Source organism: Callithrix jacchus, chromosome 9 (genome assembly GCF_049354715.1).
Source record: "Callithrix jacchus isolate 240 chromosome 9, calJac240_pri, whole genome shotgun sequence".
Lineage (NCBI taxonomy): Eukaryota > Metazoa > Chordata > Mammalia > Primates > Cebidae > Callithrix > Callithrix jacchus.
The window spans coordinates 107,325,820-107,343,778 of NC_133510.1; the positions used below are offsets into that span (position 1 = coordinate 107,325,820).

Here is a 17,959-nt window from a genome sequence, read left to right on the forward strand (position 1 = left end):
ATGAGAATGACAAGCTGGACAGAATGACTCTCATTAATGTCCTGTTTCAACAGGCCCTGGGGGTCACCTTGAGCATTCCTGAAGCCAAAAGACAACTACTTGCATAGTTGACCATCGAGGAAGCTTTGGGGACATTGGTAAACTCAAGGAAGACTGCTGGTGATGTCACATCCGGGACAATGGCAGGACTTCCTTTCTGGGCATGTCCGGTGCATACAGGATGGAATCAGGAGAGGCACCTTTCAGCTCCAGTGCTTTTAGAACCCGTTCAGTGATTCGGAGTGAGCGTTTGAAGTGAGTTTCTCACTTCATGCCACATTTGATCTTTAATGCACAAAGAAAGTACAAAGCCAGAGAGGTGACCCAAGAGGCAGAGGCCCTTTCTTTCAAAGCTAAGTCTTGTTGGGTTTAAGCAAGGATCAGTCTGCTCAATGTTAATGATGAGATTGGAAAGTGTATTGACATTGCAGGTGTTTTAAGTGTGAAGATGAAACAGACGTTTCTTTTTATCTACTCATCAGTGACTAGAGAAGTCTCTCAGCTCGAGAGATTTTGTTGTTTTATTCTACTTTTTTTTCCCACACTGACTTCTTGTGTAAAGTATGGCAGCACCTAATCTTCAGAAATAAGTGACTGGCAGCTTAGTGTTGAGAAAATTATACTAAGGCTGGGTACAGCGGGAATATCATTGTCCCTGACATTCAGCAGTCGAGGCGGGAATAGTGAGTCGCCCCTCGGGTTAAAGACAAGGAAGCTAGGCTCAGGGAAGAATGGAGTTGCCTGGGACCAGCTTCTGGTAAGAGACAGCCTCAGGGTGGGAAATAAGCTTCCTGGCTTGGAGACTGCTGTTATCTTCGACAGGGAGTTGATAGAAGGCAGGAGCTGTACTGTGTTAGTCAGCGTTCTCCAGAGAGACAGAACCAACAGGGAGGGTGTGTGTGTGTGTATGGGGGAGAGAGAGAGAGACTTTAAGGAATTGGCTCACACAATTGTGGAGGCTTAGATGAGTCCAAAATCTGATGGGATTGGCCAGCAGGCTGGAGACTCTGTGAAAAGTTGCTGTTCAAGTCCAAGGTCAGCTGCCTGGAAGAATTCCTTCTTGCTTCTGGAGGTTGGCCTTTGTTTCATTTGGCCTTTAACTGATTGGATGAGGCCCACTCATGTTGTAAGTGGAAATCTGCCTTACTCAAAGTCCACTAATTTTAATGTTAATCTCATTTAAAAAATACCTATCTTCACAGAAACATCCAGAATAATAATTGACCAAATATTTGGGCACCATAGCCCAGCCATGTTGACACATAAAATCAATCCTCACACATACCTTAATTTAAAAATATGTTTTAAATAATAGTAAATGCAATAGATATTCAGTATAGAAAATTTAAAATTGCAAACAAATATAAAAAAGAAAACGTTCCATTTCACCGAGTGCATTGGGCTATTGCCTTACGAACTAATTCTAGGCTTACTTACACTGTGACATTTTCATACCTAGCAATGGTATCATTTCACACGAGCATTTTGTAGGTACTTTTTTCACTTAGCAAGACTATGAATTTTTTCCCAGGTTAACACATATTCTTCCACATCCTGATTTTTAGTGCTTGCACAGCATCTGTCCGATGCCAGCCGTAGTGAATGATTGCCCCCTGCTCAATATCCTTTCTCCTGTTTCTGGTAACAGCGCCAGATGTTCTTTCAGGGATGTATCCCACCCACACTCTCAGGCCGTGTGGTTCAGGTGAGGCTAAATCTACCTCCTGACCCCTTTTGGCCTGCAACAAAAGTCATCAATATTGAGAAAGAGAACCAGGTGTGGTGGCTCATGCCTGTAATCCCAGTACTTTGGGAGGCTGAGGCAGGTGGACCACCTGAGGTCAGGAGTTTGAGACCAGCCTGGCCAACAAGTAAAACCCCGTCTCTACTAAAAACACAAAAAGTAACTGGGTGTGGTGGTACATGCCTGAAATCCCAGCTACTCGGGAGGCTGAGGCACAAGTATCACTTGAACCCAAGAGGTGGAGGTTGTGGTGAGCTGAGATCATGCCACTGCACTCCAACCTGGGTGACAGAGCGAGACTGTTTAAAAGAAAAAAAATTGAGAAAAAGGGTTCTTTTTTCCAGGTTGTTAGGCTGGTTGACTATAGGTCTGGAATTGCTGGAGACCATTTTTGTCAATATGTGAACTTGGTCCTAAAGATGAATCCAGAATGGAGAAAAGCAAATTAGAGAAACAGAGAGAAAAAGATTCCTGATTACATATTATAGTTTGAATACCTGGATCCAGCAGTGCCTGAAACTATTCTCTTATACTTTTCCATTATGGCAGATAAATTCTCCTTTTTTTTTTTTTTTGTTTAAGCCAGTAGAGTTGGATTCTGCCACTTTCTCTGGAAAGAGTCAGAGTCTTATTTGAATATAGTATCACTCTACCTGACATATGCCAGTACATGACTGTATTGTTTTTTTTTCCTGACAGTGTATCCACTATGAGCAAAAAGTTTCAAGGGGATTTGGAGATTATAAAATTAAGAGGCCAGGCATTGTGGCTTATGCCTGTAATCCCAACACTTGGGAGGCTGAGGCAGGAGGAGTGTTTGAGCCCAGGAGTTTGAGACCAGCCTGGGCAACACGGTGAGACCCTGTCTCTATAAAAAATAGAAAAACCAGCTGGGTGTGGAGGCATGCACTTGTACTGCCAGCTACTCAGGAGGCTAAGGTGGAAGGATTGCGTGAGCCCACGAGGCCAACGCTGCAGTGAGCTGTGATTGTGCCACCACACTCCAGCCTGTGCCACAGAGTGAGACCTAGTCTCAAACAAAACAAACGAGAAACAAAAAACTAAGATGACTAAGACATACTCTTGGATCTCAATGAGTTTGATTCAGTGACTGGGGCCAAGTACATTTTAATCACCTACAAGATTGTAAATTTCAACAGCTCATAAGGGTGAAGATAGGCTTCCTAGAGGAATAAGCACTAAGCATTGACCTGGAAAAGAGGAAGAGATCATTTAAAATTCCTTTTCATGTGTGGGCTGGTCCTGGCCACAGTTTTAATGTGCATATGAATTGCCTGGGATCTTATTAAAATGCAAATTCTGGACCAGGCACGGTGGCTCAGGCTTGTGATCCTAGCACTCTGGGAGGTTGAGGCGGGTGGATCACTTGAGGTCAGGAGTTCAAAACCAGCCTGGCCAACATGGTGAAACCCCCATCTCTTCTAAAAATACAAAAAATTAGCGGAGCCTGGTGGCAGGTGCCTGTAATCCCAGCTATTTGGGAGGTTGAGGCAGGAGAATTACTTGAACCTGGGAGGCAGAGGTTGCAGTGAGCCGAGATGACGCTGCTGCACTCCAGCCTGGGCAACAGCGAGAGACTGTCTAGAAAAATAATAATAATGAAATAAAATAAAATGCAAATTCTGATTCAGTAGCTGTCTGGTGGTGCCAAAATCCTGCATTTCTAGCAGGTACCCAGGTGAGGTGGGCCCTGCTGGTCTGCAGGTTGCACTATGAATGGGAGCATCTGGCCTTCCTCGCTCCTCCTGTCTCTTCTCCCACCCCGACCGCTCTGCTCAGCCCCAGGTACTCCTTTCTGCTCTCCCAGCACCCACAGCTCTGCACACCTGCTGGCCTCCAAGCCTGGATTGCTCTTCCCTGAACCCTCTTACCTGGGGCTTCTCTTCCATCTCAACTCAAATGCCACAGCAGCAGCCAGGCCTCTGGCAGCTCCCATTTCCAGTGGGACTTCCCTGGCGCTCATGCTTTGCTTTCTTTTTCTTTCCTTCTTTCTTTCTTTCTTTCTTTCTTTCTTTCTTTCTTTCTTTCTTTCTTTCTTTCCTTCTTCCTTCCTTCCTTCCTCCTTTCTCTTTCTTTCCTTCCTTCCTTCTTCCTTCCCTCCCTCCCTTTTTCTTTCTCTCTTTCTCCCTTCCTTCTTCCTTCCTTTCCTCCCTCCCTTCTTTCATTCTTTCTTTCTCTTTCCCTCCCTCCCTCCCTTCCTTCCTTTTTCTTTCTTTCTTTACCAGAGTTTTGCTCTTTTTTGCCCAGGCTGGAGTGCAGCGGTTTGACCTCGGCTCATTGCAACCTCCACCACCTGGGTTCCAGCGATTCTCCCGCCTCAGCCTCCCAAGTAGCTGGGATTACAGGCACCTGACACCACTCCTGGCTACTTTTTTTTTTTGTATTTTTAGTAGAGACAGGGTTTCACCATATTGGCCAGGCTTGTTCTTGAACTCCTGACCTCAGGTAATCCACCCGTCTTGGCCTCCCAAAATGCTGGGATTACAGGCTTGAGCCACCACACCCGGCCATGTTCATGCTTTTCAAGTCTTTTTTACATTATGGCAGAGGCAGAAAATGGTACTCTGTGTGGCTTGCTGGACTGAAGGGATAAGCCAGAGGTGGTAGCGGAAACTTCCAGGGCCTCCCCATTTTGCGCATCTGTAATCCACTCACAGCGCAAGGTCAGGAAGCTCAGCAGAACCTGTTTTACCACTTTCATAGTAGTTGCCAAGATCTGGGATGATGGTGTTGATTGACATGTTCATTGCCTACCTTTCCAGTAAGGACGCCCTGTAGCACACAACCCTATTCCATTGCTCTCTCCTCAGCAGTGTCTGGTGTGACAGGCACTCGGCAGATATTCCTCCTGTGAATTTCTAGCAAAGACAAGATCCTGAGCAAAAGTGGGGGATGGAGTGAGTCACGCAGATCAGCTACAGCCTGAGCAGAGCATGTGTAGGAGGTGATAGGCAATGAGGAAGGCTGTGATGAAGACCGGATGCTTAATCTGGGAGGTGATGGGGAGCTAAGACCAGATGTGATCGGGGCTACTGAGGCGTGTCCGTATGGCTGGTAGGGATAGGGAGAGGGAACAGGTAGGCCAGTGATACGGTTTGGCTGTGTTCTCACCCAAATCTCATCTTGAATAGCAGTTCCCACAATCCCACGTGTTGTGGGAGGGACAGGGTGGGAGGTAACTGAATCATGGGGGCGGTTACTGCTGTTCTCGGGACAGCGCGTGAGTTCTCACGAGATCTGATGGTTTTATAAGTGACTTTTCCCACCTTCACTCTCCATTTCTCCTTGCTGTCACCATGTGAAGGAGGAGGTGTTTGCTTCCCCTCTCTGCCATAATTGTAAGTTTCCTGAGGCCTTCCCAGCCCTGTGGAACTGTGAGTTGATTAAACGTCTTTCCTTTACAAATTACCCAGTCTGGGGTATGTCTTTCTCAGCAGCGTGAGAACAGACTAATACAGCTGAGAATAGGAGCCAGTAGCCACCAGACAGCTCTTGAGGCTCCTGAGTGAAAGTGGGTGTGGCAGTGGGAAGGGAAGGATGGAAATGCCTGTGAAGGCCAGGGAGGATCAGGATGGAGGAGGACGGTGGGAGGCAGGGTTTGGTGGTGGAGTGGGGAAGAGACCAGGGCTGTGGACTTAAATAGGGAGGTTTCAGATCAGAAGCAGGAGGTGTTAAGGAGAAGCAAGTTCTGAGGGGAAGCTTGAGTGAAAACAGAGGAGTTCTTCAGCTTACTGATTCTAATTTGGAGAACTGGTCGAGTTGTATCACCTGCAGTCTCAGATGTAAGGGAAGGGTCTGCTGGCAACACTGACCCCCCATACGCAGAGGGCAACTGGGAGCCCAGCAGACGTCAGAGCCGCCCAGGTGAGCCCCTCCCAGCGGTGCTTCACTGAGGCCTCACCTGCTGGCCCCTAACTTCAGCTTCTCAGATGTGAAATGGGGCAATGATAAGCACGTCCTGTAGATCGGTTGTGCAGTAGAGAGAGCTCGTGCAGGTGGGTGACTCACGGCAGGACGCACTGGGGGGTCGGTGTCCTGGATGTCCTGCTGGGCTGCTCAGACCCCCTCCAGGACTGAAGCACTTACTGTCCCAGTTGTTGGGCTTGTTGGTCACTGACAGCTAACAGCTGCATCCCCACAGGGCCCAGCCTCACCCCAGGACATCCGCTTCCCTGAGGTCAGCCACATCGGATAAGCTATAAGCCCTCAGCTGTGGTTGCACCATCGCTCAGCCTCTCCCTCGTGCCAATCCTGTATCCTTGGCTCCCCTTACAGGACAGGTTGTGTGTAGACCCTGATTAACGTCCTGCATGCAAATCTCAGTCTCAGAGTCCGCTTTCCCAGGAACCTAGTGAATAGTAGTATCTTGGCAGAATGACTCGAAGCCATGGAATATCAGATATTCCTGGTTGGCCAGAATCTTAGAGACTGTACTGCAAATTTTTAGTCCAGAAGCTCAGAAGGAAAGCAGTGTGTTGGAGAACTAGCCTGTGAGGCAAGACAGTTCTCAGGCATGTCAGAAATTCTATTTTTGTATTATGGACCCCTTCTGAAGTTAATGTTTATAAATGCCTAAAATAAAAGTCACAGGATTGCAAAGGAAACCCACTCTATTGCAGTATAGTTATCTGATCATTATGAAATAGATTTATTACATATTAATATATGATATAGCAATATAGAAATTATTGTGATACAGTAATACAGTTAAAGATCCATCAGTGGGTGAATCATCTAGAAGAGGCAATGAATGTCAGTGATATCTCAAGATATACACAGCAGCTATATTGGGATATAAAAACAGCTGACTTCCATTGATGACAAAATCAGGGTTTTCCAAATACTGAGGTCAATGAAAAGAAAGAAGTAACTTCTTCCCCACCCAAATCATGGATCGCCCGAATTCTATGCAAGGACTCCCTGGGAGTCTGGCTTATGCTTGTAATCCCAGCACTTTGGGAGGCTGAGGCGGGCGGATCACGAGGTCAGGAGTTCGAGACCAGCCTGGCCAACACAGATAAACCCCGTCTCTACTAAGAGTATAAAAATTAGCTGAGTGTGGTGGTGGTTGAATATAATCCCAGCTGCTCCGGAGGCTGAGGCAGGGGAATTGCTTGGACCCAGGAGGCAGAGGTTGCAGTGAGCTGAGATTGTGCCACTGCATTCCAGCCTGGGTGACAGAGTGAGACTTCCGTCTCAAAAAAACAAACAAAAAAACCGCCTTAGTGTTATAAGTCTGAAATCTACTATAAGATATGTAGTTCTAGATGGCGTGATATAGATGTGTGCATTTGTGCTGTGAATTGAATATTTATGTCCCTCTAAAATTCCTATGTGGAAGCCTAATCCCCAGTGTGAGGATATTAGAGGGTGGGGCCTTTGGGAGGTCATTTGATCCTGAAAGTGGATCCCTCCTGAGTGGAATTAGTGCCCTTATGGGGAGGGGTCAGGGAGGTAGCTCCCTGTCTTTCTGGCCTGTGAGAATACAACAAGGAGAGAGCCGTCTGCACGCCAGAAAGCTGGTCCCACCAGGCGTTCGGATCTGTTGGCACCTTGATCTTGGGCTTCCTAGCCTCCAGAACAGCGAGAGATCAGTGTTTGTTGTTTAAGCCACCCAGTGAATGGTAATCTGTTATAGCAGCTCAACTGACTCATCCAGGGAGAAATCCACATGCCAGAGGTGATTAATTAACGTTTGCTCAGAAGAGTCACACCTCAGGACACCTGCTGCAAGCTCTTCGGTTTTCCAGCTCATTGATCAACACCAGGTGTCTTACTAATTAGCACAGAGTAGCAGAAGTAGGTTTTTATTGATAAAACTTGTGGCTAACAACCTAATAGAGGTAAGAAATGGGCTCTTGTTCATAAGATTAGTGGTGTTCAAAATTAGGGAACTGGCTAAAATGTTTTTGAGACACTGCACGCTTGGATGACTGGGGAATAAGAATCCAACAAGGCTCCCCCTTCTCCCATAGGGACATGCCTGAGGCTTGATTCCTGTCTGCCTGGTGTCTAATCATGGGGCTGGAGGAGAGCTGGTTGCCTAGTATCAACCCTAGGCAAAACAGGATCTTGCCTCTGAAATCTTGTTGTCTAATCCTCAAGAAAATGTTTCCTGTAGGGTATTATCAGGAATGGATCATAGTCCAAACTAATCCTTCCTTTTTACCAGTAATCCCTTTATGTAAAATCAAGTAGCAATCATAAGACTGGGGTGAAAGAAAATAATACTCTGATGTATTCTTCAAGTTATAGGAAAGGAAGTGGGGAGAGGTGAGCAGAAAGCCAGTCCACAATATCCTGATAACTATTTATCCAAAATGTAAATGAAAGACAAACTGTTTATCTATCCATGCATCCACTCATTCATTCAACACATGACTGTCAACCACCTACTGTGTGCCAGTCACTGTGCTAGGCACTGGGGGATAGTAAAGTACAGGAGAATGAAGGTCTCTTGGATTGTAGATGGGTGGGGGAGACAGACATCAAATACACAGTTCCACAGATGATTATATAATTCTAATTGTGATAAGTGTTAAGGAGGAAAATGGAGGACAGCATGAGAATATAAAATGGGGGGAGGGATGGTAGCTAATGTAGCATGGGAGATTAAGCTGAGTCCTGAAGATTGAATCCAACATTAGGCATGGGGGCTGGGTGCTGTGGCTCACACCTGTAATCCCAGCACTTTGGGAGGCCAAGGCGAGTGGAGCACGAGGTCAGGAGTTCGAGACCAGCCTGGCCAACATGCTGAAACCCCATCTCTACTAAAAATACAAAAATTAACCTGACACTTGCAGTGGCAGGCACCTGTAACAAGCTACTTGGGAGGCTGAGGTGGGAGAATTACTTGAACCTGGGAGGCGGAGGTTGCAGTGAGCCAAGATCGTGCCACTGCACTCCAGCTTGGGTGACAGAGCAAGACTCCATCTCAGAAAAAAAAATTTGCTGACCACATAGAACTTCTATTCAAGAGAGAGTCAATACACATTTTCTAAAAAGCATAATATGTGTATTCTGAGAGGTAGTGAAGGTCTATGAAGATAAAGTTGGAAATGGGGAAAGAAGTGCACTGTGTATGAAGGGCTTGCAGCTTGAAATATGAATGGTCAGGGAAGGCTCACTGAGAAGTGGTCCTTGGAGCAAAGACCTGGAGGAGTAAGGGAGAGAGGCAGGCAGATGTTTGGGAAGAGCAAGTGCAAAGACCCCAAGATGGGAGCATGACCAGAGTGTCCAAGACAGCAAGGTCAGTGTGGCTGGCACAGGGTAAACAGAGCGAATGGCTGGAAGTGAGGTCGGTGTGGTGAGCGAGCCTGTGGAGACCTTGTTGACCAGTGGCAAGACTGGGTTTCCTGCAGCGTGACTGGGGAAGCTGCAGAGAGTTTTGTTCAGAGGAGAGGTCAGATATGACTTACATTTCAAAAGAACCATTTTGGCTGTGATGTTGAGAACAGATTATGAAGGGACGAGTCAAACGCAGACGTCCATCAGGGAATCTTTTGCAATAATCTGGGGGAAGGATGATAGTTGGTTGAATCAGGGTGGTGTCTGTGGAGGTGGTGAGAAGGACTTGAACATATTTTGAAGACAGAGCCAAAAGGATTTGCTGATAAATTAAATGTGAAGTGTGAGAGAAAGAAAAGACTCAAGGATAGATGCCAAGGTTTTTGTCTGTCCAACTAAAATGATGGGATTGCTGTTAGCTAATGAGAAAGATGGTGAGAGAACAGGTTTTGGGTGGGTTGGTATTAGTAGCTTAGTTTTATAATTTGAATATGTCAAATGAAGATGTCAAATCACAGTTGGATACACAAATTGAACATCCACATACAGGAGTTCTTCCTGTGTTCTTAATACTCCTGTCAGATACACATGTTGCAAATTTCCCCTTACTTTGTAAATCGTGTTTTCTTTCTTTCTTTTTTTTTTTTTTTTTTGAGACCGAGTTTCGCTCTTGTTACCCAGGCTGGAGTGCAATGGTGCCATCTCGGCTCACCGCAACCTCCGCCTCCTGGGTTCAGGCAATTCTCCTGCCTCAGCCTCCTGAGTAGCTGGGATTACAGGCACGCGCCACCATGCCCAGCTAATTTTTTGTATTTTTAGTAGAGACGGGGTTTCACCATGTTGACCAGGATGGTCTCGATCTCTTGACCTGGTGATCCACCCGCCTCGTCCTCCCAAAGGGCTCATTTTCTTTCAGGTGTTCTCTAATGAATAGAAGCTCAATTTTAATGTAATCATATGTATCAACCTTCTCATTTATAGTTGATACTTTGTGTCTTGTTTAAGAAAAATCTTTTCTTACCCTGAAATTAGAAAATTGTTAACCTACTTTTTTCTTAAAAGTTTTCAAGTTGTTTTTTTATTTTTCTGAGACAGAGTCTCATTCTATTACCAAGATTAGAGTACAGTGGTGTGATCTCGGCTCTGCAACCTTCACCTGCTAGGTTCAAGCGATTCTCCTGAGTCAGCCTCCCAAGTAGCTGGGATTACAGGCCTGTGCCACCATGCCTGGCCGATTTTTGTATTTTTAATAGAGATGGGTTTCATCACTTTGGCCAGGCTGGTCTCACACTCCTGACCTCAGGTGATATGCCTGCCACGGCCTCCCAGAGTGCTGGGATTACAGGCACGAGCCACCACGCCCAGCCAAGTTTTGTTTTTTACATTTAAATTCCGTTTTGTTTTTTTTTTTTTGAGATGGAGTTTTGCTCTTGTTGCCCAGGCTGGAGTGTAGTGGTGCGATCTCAGCTTACTACAACCTCTGCCTACCAGGTTCAAGCAATTCTGCCTCAGCCTCCTGAGTAGCTGGGATTACAGGCACGTGTCACTGTGCCCAGCTAATTTTTTGTATTTTTAGTAGAGACAGGGTTTCATCATATTGGCCAGGCTGGTCTCAAACTCCTGACCTCAGGTGATTCACCTGCCTCAGCCTCCCAAAGTGCAGGGATGACAGGTGTGAGGCGCTGCACCCAAACTTACATTTAAATTATTTAAGTAAAAGAGCCTTTCATGGATCAATGATGGGAGGGTGTCATAAACCAAGGACTCTGTGCCCTTGAGATTAAGAACAACAATGACAAAAAGGTATAGGAAGGTGAATGGACTACTCATTCCTCTCTTAATGAAGCAGTCCTGCCTCTTCACCTAGGCTGCTGAATTACTACCTTGTCTATCTTTCTACCACTAAGTCAAGTGTTATTCATAGTCCTCAACAGTTCAGTAAATATTTATTGACTGACAAGGCAAAAGTTTGCAGGTATAAGAAGGGAAAGGTTATCAACTGGATATAACCATTTCTAGGGTCTCTGGATTTGGTCTTCCTTAAGCCCTCCAGGGTCATGATTCTCTAAATGTGGCCTTTGACTCTCTGCCTTAGAATCACATAAGGTATTTTGTTAAAAAAGTCTCGGGACTGGGTGTGGTGGTTCACGCCTGTAATCCCAGCACTTTGGGAGACTGAGGCAGGCGGATCACAAAGTCAAGAGACCCAGACCATCCTGGCTAACATAGTGAAACCCCATCTCTACTAAAAATACAAAAATTAGCCGAGCATGGTGGCGTGCACCTATAGTCCCAGCTACTCGGAAGGCTGTGACAGGAGAGTTGCTTGAACCTGGGAGGCAGAGGTGGCAGCCGAAATTGTGCCACTGCACTCCAGCCTGGTGACAGAATTAGACTCTGGCTCAAATAATAATTAAAGATTCCTGGGCCTCAGCCAGGTCCACTGAATCAGGATCTTTGGAAGTGCAGCCCAGGATCTGTTTTTTAAAATCTTTTTTGCTTTAAAAGTCAATTTTATTCATATATATATATATATATATATATATATATATATATTTTTTTTTTTTTTTTTTTTTTTTTTTTTTTTTTTTTGAGATGGAATCTTGCCCTGTTGCCCAGACTGGAACACAGTGGCCTGATCTTGACTCATTGTAACCTGCACCTCCCAGGTTCGAACAATTTTCCTACCTCTGCCTCCCAAGTGGTAGCCTCCCACTGGTAGGTGTGGTGGTGGGCTGGGATTACAGGTGCCCACTACCACACCTAGCTAATTTTTGTATTTTTAGTAGAGACGGGGTTTTACCACATTGGCCAGGCTGGTCTCAAACTCCTGACCTCAGGTGATCTGCCTGCCTTGGCCTCCCAAAGTGCTGGGATTATAGGCATGAGGCACTGCACCCAGCCTATTCATGTATAATTTACATGCAATAAAATGTGTCCTTTTAAAGTTTACAGTTCTGTGAATTTTGACAAATGTATACAATCATGTAATCACCACCCTAATAAAAATATGAAACTTTTCCATCACCCTGCAAAATTTCCTTGTATTCCTTTGCTAAATTCCTCACCCCAGCCCAAGGTAAGTACTGATTTGCTTGTTATCACCATAGATTAGTTTGCCTGTTGTAGAATTTCAAGTAAGTGATATCGCATAGGATGCATCTTTTCGTATCTGAGTTTGCGGCATGGCCTGATGCTGTTGTGATTTATCTATACTGTTGTGTAGATTTCAATTTTTTTTCTTTTCTTTTTGAGACGGAGTTTTGCTCTTGTAGCCCAGGCTGGAGTGCCATGGCACCATCTTGGCTCACTGCAACCTCTGCCTCCTGGGTTGAAGCGATTCTCCTGCCTCAGCCTTCTGAGTAGCTGGGATTACAGACATGCGCCGACACTCCTGGCTAATTTTGTATTTTTAGTAGAGATGGGGTTTCTCCATGTTAGTCAGGCTGGTCTTGAACTCCTGACCTCAGGATCCACCCACCTCAGCCTTCCAAAGTGCTGAGATTACAGGCATAAGCCACCGCACCCAGCCCAAGTTTGTTCTATCACTCAGTAGTACTCCAGGAGGTACTACAGTTGGTCTATTCATTCACCTGTTGATAGACACATGGGTGTTTCCAGTTTATGACTATTATGAATAAAGCTACTATAAATATTCATGTACAAGTCTTTGTAAGGACACATGCTTTCCAGGAATCTGTGTTTGATCAGCATCTCCGAGAGACTAGTGCATGCTGGAGTGTGATACCTGCTGTCCTAAGTGACTGGCAAGCCCTGGGTTAGAGCTCAGTGCTGGACAGGAAGCACTGGGCAAAATGCCATCAGCCAAATTCTTTGTCCAAGGAGACAAAGGTCAAACAATTGAGTAGTTGGCTACATCCTCTGCCTTTTTGCGACACAGATTCTTTTACCCTATGGAAGGGGTTTTGCTACTTAAAAGTCATCATTATCATCATTGTCATGAATAGATATACCCAAGGTTTGGGGATACTGACAATGCCAAGATATTTCTCTCATTATTTAGATATGCCTTTTCTCTTTTCTTTCAGATTTCAGAAAGAGCCAGAATTCTTTCTTCTCTCAGAGTTGTAGAGGGAGTTATGGAAAGTAAATTTTTTTCAAATTTTTATTGTGTTAAAATACATGTGACGTAAAATTTACTCTTAATCGTTTTTAAGTTGCATTTCAGTGATATTAAATACATTTATAATGTTGTAAAAGTATCGCCACCATCCAGCTCCATAATCTTTTCATCCTGTAAAACTGAAATTCTATACCTGTTAAACAATGGAAGGTAAATTCTTATCCAGAACCTAGAGGTCTTCAATTCAGCTTCTGGATCTTTCCTCAGAAGGCCTATGTGGAATAGAGAGGTCTGGGATCTGATGGAGCTGGGCTTGAATTTTTCAATTGCTACCCAGCTCTGTACCTAGCTCCTAGCTCTCTGGAAGTCAGTTCTCTCCTCTGTAAAAAGGAGTGATTTGATTTCTACCTCTTGGCATTGTATTAAGAATTAGAAATAATACAAATAAAGCTCCTGGCCTGTAATCCCAGCACTTTGGGAGGCCGAGGTGGGTGGATCACAAAGTCAGGAGTTCAAGATCAGCCAACATGGTGAAACCACATCTCTACTAAAAATATAAAAATTAGCTGGGCGTGGTGGCTGTGCCTGTAATCCCAGCTACTCAGGAGGCTGAGCCAGGAGAATCACTTGAACCCGGGAGGCAGAGGTTGCAGTGAGCTGAGATCGTGCCATTGCACTCCAACCTGGGCGACAGCATGAGTCTCATAAAAAACAAATAAATAAATAAAAATTTTTAAAAACCTCCTGCGGTGTAACAGGCCTTGATAAATAATTACCATTAACCAACATTTGTAAATGTGAAAGAAAACAGTCCTCTCAGGACCCCAAATTCACTATCCCAAAGGGAAAGGGAAGCCTGGGAACTGAGTCACCAACACCATCTTTTTTTTGTTCTCAAACAGATAGCTGTAATTTCACAACCCCACATCATAGCCTCACTTCCTCTCCTCTCTCCTTTCACATGTTTACTTTACCTTAGGTAAAATACAGATTTCCTGAGCACAAGACAATGCATAATTGCTTTTTTCCTCTATTCTCTTTTAGCATGTAAAATGTAGATTTACTGAGGCTAACCAGAGCCTTACAAAACTGTAATTATCAGCCTCACTGTCTACCCTTCCTCCCCTTTTCTCCTCCTGCTTGTTCTCTCCCCCATAAATACTGTAATTCTCAAAACTCCTTTTGGGAAAAGCACAGGTCACGCATGCCTCCCTTTGGGAAAAGCACAGGTCACACACAAACACACATGACTTGTGTTTTTTTCCCTGGAGTGTCGTCAACCTTGGCTAAATTAACCTCTAATTGATTGAGACAGCTGCCTCAGTCATTTTCTGGTTTCTGTAAGTTATCTACAGTTTATAGGATAGAGGTTAGATGCACAGCTGTGTGACCCTGGGGAACTCACTTAACATCTCTGTGCTCCAGTTTACTAAGCTGTGCAAGGGTGATCATAACAGCACATACCATAGAAGGTCATAAGGATTAAATGAGTTGGTCCATGTAAACCGCTCAGGATGGTGCATATGCCTGGTAAGTGCTCAAACACTTGCCATTATGAATTTTATCTTCACTAGCCTTTAGGATATTGTTATAGTCTCCTAAGGCTCAGAGAAATGATGGCCTCTAAGCCGTTAGGTGAGGACCCAAGTCCAGCTTTGTCTGATTCTGATTCGATAGTTGTTATACTTCTGCTTCTGGGAACATTTTTGTTTACTCTTTCAGTTGCTACCAGGGGAAAAAAATTCATGGGCAATGACAGAAGCATGAACAAGATAGTTGCTTTAGATTCAAGCGTATCTAGTACCCAGAAGCCTTAGCCAAATATATCTGGAAATTCTACCTTCATCACCAATTCTTCCACACCTGGGAGGCAGCAGAATTTATTAGGGGCAGCCCAAGGGTTATCATTGACTTTCTCCAGTTTCCTCTCCACTCACAATTTAGTCTATCACTCAGTCCATACTCTATGTCCAAAAATATATCCTGGGATTCTTCTCCTTTGAACTCTTATCTCCCCCTCTTCCCCTTCTTCCCCCTCTTCCCCCTCTTTTCCTTCTTCTCCCTCTTCCCCCTCTTCCCCTTCTTCCCTCTCTTCTGGTTCCTAAGATACCTTTCCTGAAGCACCTTCCTGATTTTGAAATTATTTTTACAAATCTGGGTTTCCTGCAAGAGAAAACTTCTGAAAGACAGGGTCTTTTTTTTTTTTAACCTGGAAATGGCCCCCAGGCACTATTAAGACCAGACTAACTCATTAGCATGGCTAAAGGAAGAATCTAGAAGGGATATAAGGGGCATAGATATTCACAGAAAGCAGAGACAGAAAATGCACAAAAAATGTTGGCCTTCTCAGATGAGGAGAGGCTCTGTCTACCTCAACCTACCTTACTACTTTTTCAATTTGTAGAGATGAAGTTTCATTACATTGCCTAGACTGGTTGAATTCCTGGGCTCAAGTGATCCTCCCACCTCAGCCTCCCAAGTAGCTGGGACTACAAGTGTGCACCATGACACCTGGCTAATGATTTACAGTTTTTTTTTTTTTTTGAGATGGACTCTCACTCTGTAGCCAGGCTGGAGTGCAATGGTGTGATCTCAGCTCACTGTAACCTCCGCTTCCTGGGTTCAAGTGATTCTCCTGCCTCAGACTCCCCAGTAGCTGTGATTACGGGTGTAATTAGTCCAGCTAATTTTTGTATTTTTAGTAGAGAAGGGGTTTCACCATGTTGGCCAGGATAGTCTCAACCTCTTGACCTTGTGATCTGCCCACTTCAGCCTCCCAAAGTGCGGGATTACAGGCATGAGCCACTGCACCTGGCCTGTTTAGTTTTTTTTTTTTAATTGATTTTTGTAGAGGTGAGGGTCTCCCTATGTTGCCCAAGCTGGTCTTGAACTCCTGGTGTCAAGGGATCCTCCCACATCAGCCTTCCAAAGTCTTGGGATTACAGGCATGAGTCACTGGACCTGGTGTTAGAATAGGGCTGTTTCTCAAGAACCACAGATCCCTGCCAGTTCAACCTTCTGATGACGGAGTGAACCTCTCTCAAGTTTAGAGCCTCCTTTGAAGGCCTGCCTGGGAGAAATGAACGGGTCTTCTTTGCAGAAAGGAGCTATGATTCCTGCGGTGAATAGAAAAATCAGCATTTCTGTTTGTACACAGGCTTAGGGAAATGCGACCAAGTCCCTGCAAGTTGACTCTGCCCACCTCCTGCTGACATACAGCAATCTGTGAGTCTGTGGGACTTCAGTAACCTCACTGAGAAAATTGGCCCCACGTCTCTGTCATCACAGTTAGCGAGCTGATCTTTCTCAAAAAGACCCTGCCTGAATCTGATTTTTCCACTCAAGAAGTACTTTGGGGGCCTTATCAGTCTTTACACTTCTCCAAGAAGTACTACAAACAATAGTAGCAGTTACCTTTCTTTGAAAATTTACTCTGTCCCAGGCATATAGGTTTGTTGCTGTCCAGAATACCCTATCAATGTACTTCAGCTCTAGTCAGCCCTTAAGCCAACCATTTGTTTACTTATTCAACATTTACCCAGCACTTTCTAGATGCCATTATATGTGGCAATACTGAGTTGAGTGAGACACAGCCACAGTCCTCCGGAGCTCACCGTGGCATGAGGAAGAAACAAACTCACGAACAAAATAGGACACAATGATAGAGAAGTGCTCAGGATCCTATGGGATACAGAGGAGGGTCATATAATCCACCTCTGCAAGGAAAGCTTTTTGAGAGGCTTGGTGGAGGAGGTGACACATGAGCTGAGTAGGAGAGAGACAGTGGAGAAGGTGGAGAAAGGCATCCTTGATCAAGTTAGCAAGTGGGAAAGCATAGCATGTGCAGGGTGAAGATGAGCAGTGGTTCCACATGCTCATGGAGGACAAGTAAAAATCCAGTCTACTTCCCAGAGAGAAGAGATTCAGCTGTCCCCCCAGTCTTACTTTCCATGCAGCTAGTGTGGTTTGAGCGTCTGCCTCTGCACTTAAAGTGCCTAAAAGATAGAGCATTATATGAAATATCTTCCAAGTGCAAGCCTGCTGTTTCATCTTTGCGGACAAAGAAACAGAAATCTGTCCCAATACTGGAGGGAAAACTAATCACGCTAGCCCTTTGTAGAAATGCAGGAGGAGGACTGTGTACTGATGAGCATTACAGGATTTTCTCAGGTAATTTAGATGTTGCGCATCTTTGTTTAGACTTCAGAGCCAACCTCCTCCCACTCCCATGCAGTTCAAGGGCTTGTCAATGTGTTCAACTGCACTTTGAAATTTTTCCCAATGAGACTGTAAATGGTATGGAGTGAGGATGGGTCATATCCCATAGACAGTGCTCTTGAACTGTTTCTCTAGAAGAAATCCTCTAGAATGCACAGTTAGGCTGACTGGTTTTGATGAGATACATAAACATGTTCCTTAAACATGTTCCACCACAACTGGCGATATTGTCAGGTTATAGGTTTTCAGGGCTCAGGACGCCACTAGGGGCCCACTCACAGGGTCAGAACACACACTGGAAGGTCCCAGTTGCTTCGTTTACCCAAGGCCAGTAGAAGAAACGGTCAGTGACAAAGCAGTGACATATGAAGACACTCCCTGCACCAAACTAAAGGTTTCTGTGCTATGGCCAGGTGGGGAATTAAGGAAAAACCCTTGTAAATTTGATGTTAGAGTCAGAGAGGGATGTTCTAACACCTACAATATGAGCTGAGGGCCAAGGATATTTATTATTTCTTTTACGGTTAGTTCAAATGTGAATTTCCTCTCCATTACAGCTACTCAAC

General features: G+C 44.9%; 1 long non-coding RNA gene across 1 annotated transcript in view; it reads left to right on the top strand.

Moving 5' to 3' along the window:
* The first annotated feature begins 5,081 nt into the window (after positions 1-5,081).
* LOC118144325 (uncharacterized) overlaps positions 5,082-17,959 on the top strand; it is a 42,877-nt gene continuing 29,999 nt past the window's right edge. The window contains exon 1 of the long non-coding RNA XR_004729043.3: positions 5,082-5,142. This is a non-coding gene — a long non-coding RNA (uncharacterized LOC118144325). The remainder of the gene's footprint in view (positions 5,143-17,959) is intronic.